This window comes from Vombatus ursinus, unplaced genomic scaffold (assembly GCF_900497805.2).
Source record: "Vombatus ursinus unplaced genomic scaffold, bare-nosed wombat genome assembly UNPS02007284.1, whole genome shotgun sequence".
Taxonomy (NCBI): Eukaryota; Metazoa; Chordata; class Mammalia; order Diprotodontia; family Vombatidae; genus Vombatus; species Vombatus ursinus.
In genome coordinates, this window is record NW_020947062.1 from 9,021,706 (window position 1) to 9,024,066 (window position 2,361).

Consider the following 2,361-nt stretch of genomic DNA (forward strand, 5'->3'; position numbering starts at 1 on the left):
TTTCTTTCTTTCTTTCTTTCTTTCTTTCTTTCTTTCTTTCTTTCTTTCTTTCTTTCTTTCTTTCTTTTTCATTACCTTTGGGAAAAGGCTCTAGGATTAAAAAAAGTGTTGTTGTCAAATTAGGGGAGTGAAAACTGGCTATGGGATTACATTAATCTCTGAGTAAAGGATTGTTTGTTGTGATTATTGATTGTCAGGATCCCATAGGCTCTAACACAAGCCAGTACCAAAGAACAGGGAAGGTCTCAGAAGGTGTTGACAGCACCACAAAGTAGAAAGAACCCTGGCTCTGAAGTTAGAGAACCTGGGTTCAAATCCTACCTGTGATGCTTATGATTCGTATGACTTTGAATAAATCACTTCACTTCCTTGAGATTCAATATTCTTATCTGCAAAATGGTCAGGCTGGACTACATAGACTTTGACGTCCTTCTCTAGATCTGAGGTTTAATGTTTTCGAAGAGGCAGCTGTTGGCACAGTGGATAGAGCTCTGGGCCTGGAGTCAGGAAGACCTGAGCTCAAATGTGGCCTCAGATACTTACCATCTATAAGTGTTACAACTCTTGCTTAGGAGAGTCACTTAACCTCTTTTTACCTCAGTTTCTACATCTGTAAAATGGGGATAACAGCACCAACTTGCAGGGTTGTTGGGAGGATCAGATGAAATGGTATTAGTAAAAGTGCTTGGCACATAGTAGGTGTCATATAAGTGCTTATTGCTTTCCATCTTCCTTTTTTGCAGCTGTTGTTGACTTCATGACAGAGTCATCATCACTTTTGGTGTTCTCTGTTCCTAATACCTCAAAAACCTTACAGCAGAGCCCATCAGGGAAACACATGATATGGGGAAACAGAAACATAGATATAAAGGAACATAGACACACAGCAGGCCAACTGCACCACAGAATGTCAGAATTGAAATGGACTTCCGAGGCCATCTAATCCAAGCTCCACCCAGGCAAGAATCTCCTCTAGAAGGGTCAGCTCCAGTTTTTGCTTGAAGACCTCTAGGGAAGAGAAAGCCCTACTCACAAGATAACCTCTTCCATTTCAGGACAGGTCGAATTGTTTAGAAATTATTCCTTAGGTCTTAAGTTTACTCTTGCGCTCTCCTTTTTTTTCCCCAAACAAATGAGCTGTACAATTAAAGGGCAAGGACCAATCTGGGGAACAATAGCTCAGAATTAAGACTTTTTATATAAGGCCCACAGACACATAGGTGGTGCCATGATTAGAGCACCAGGCCAGATATCAGGAAGACTCATTTTCTTGAGTTCAAATCTGGCCTCAGAAACTTGCTAACTGTGTGACCCTGGGCAAGTTTGCCTCAGTTCCTCATCTGTAAAATTAGCTGGAGAAGGAAATGACAAACCACTCCAGTATCTTTGCCAAAAAAAATCCCAAATGGGGTCATAAAGAGTCTGAAGCAACTGAAATGATTGAACAATATACTGCCTACAGGCAGCTTCAGAGTAGGACAGAGGCTGGTATCCACTTCACTTACTGGCAGCAGATACTGCCTCCCCAAGTAATCAGTCAATTAATGAACATTTATTAAGTACCTACTAGTGCCAGGCATTGTGCTAAATTCAAGGGATACAAAAAGAGACAAAAGATAACCCCTGCCCTCAAGGAGCTAACAATCTAATGGGGAAGACAACAAACATATACAAACAAGCTGTATACAGGATAAATAGGAAATAATTAACAGAGGGAAGGCACTAGAATTAAGAGAGATTGGAAAAGCTCATTCAGCTCAAGGAAGAGAGAGGTTATTTGTATATGTGTTCTCTGTGCAGAGAATAGTATCCAAGGGCTAGCGCAGATTTCTGTCTGTTCAGAAGTACAAAAGCAGCTAAGACTAGTGTGTACCCAAGAGAATTCACTCACAATATAAATAATGCAAGGGTCCCAGGACCTCTGACACAGGCCTGCCCACAAGAACAGGGAAGGGCTCAGAAGCTATGAAGGAACCAGGTATCCTTAACACCTTGTGGCATAGATTCAACTCTTTTCTGTATAATAGATCTCAAAAAACTTGGTAACAGAGCTCAGTCTTCTGGTTTTCTCCTACTGTCTCATTTGCTGGTTTTTAATGCACCTTCTTTTTTGTCCTTAAAAGTGAGTGCCTCCCTAGGGTTCTGCCCTAGGTCCTCCTATCATCTTTCTCTTCTCTTCTCTTCTCTTCTCTTCTCTTCTCTTCTCTTCTCTTCTCTTCTCTTCTCCTCTCCTCTCCTCTCCTCTCCTCTCCTCTCCTCCCTTCCCTTCCCTTCCCTTCCCTTCCTCTCTCTCCTCTCCTCTCCTCTGCTCTCCTCTTCTCTCTCTCTCTCTCTCTCTCTCTCTCTCTCTCTCTCTCTCTC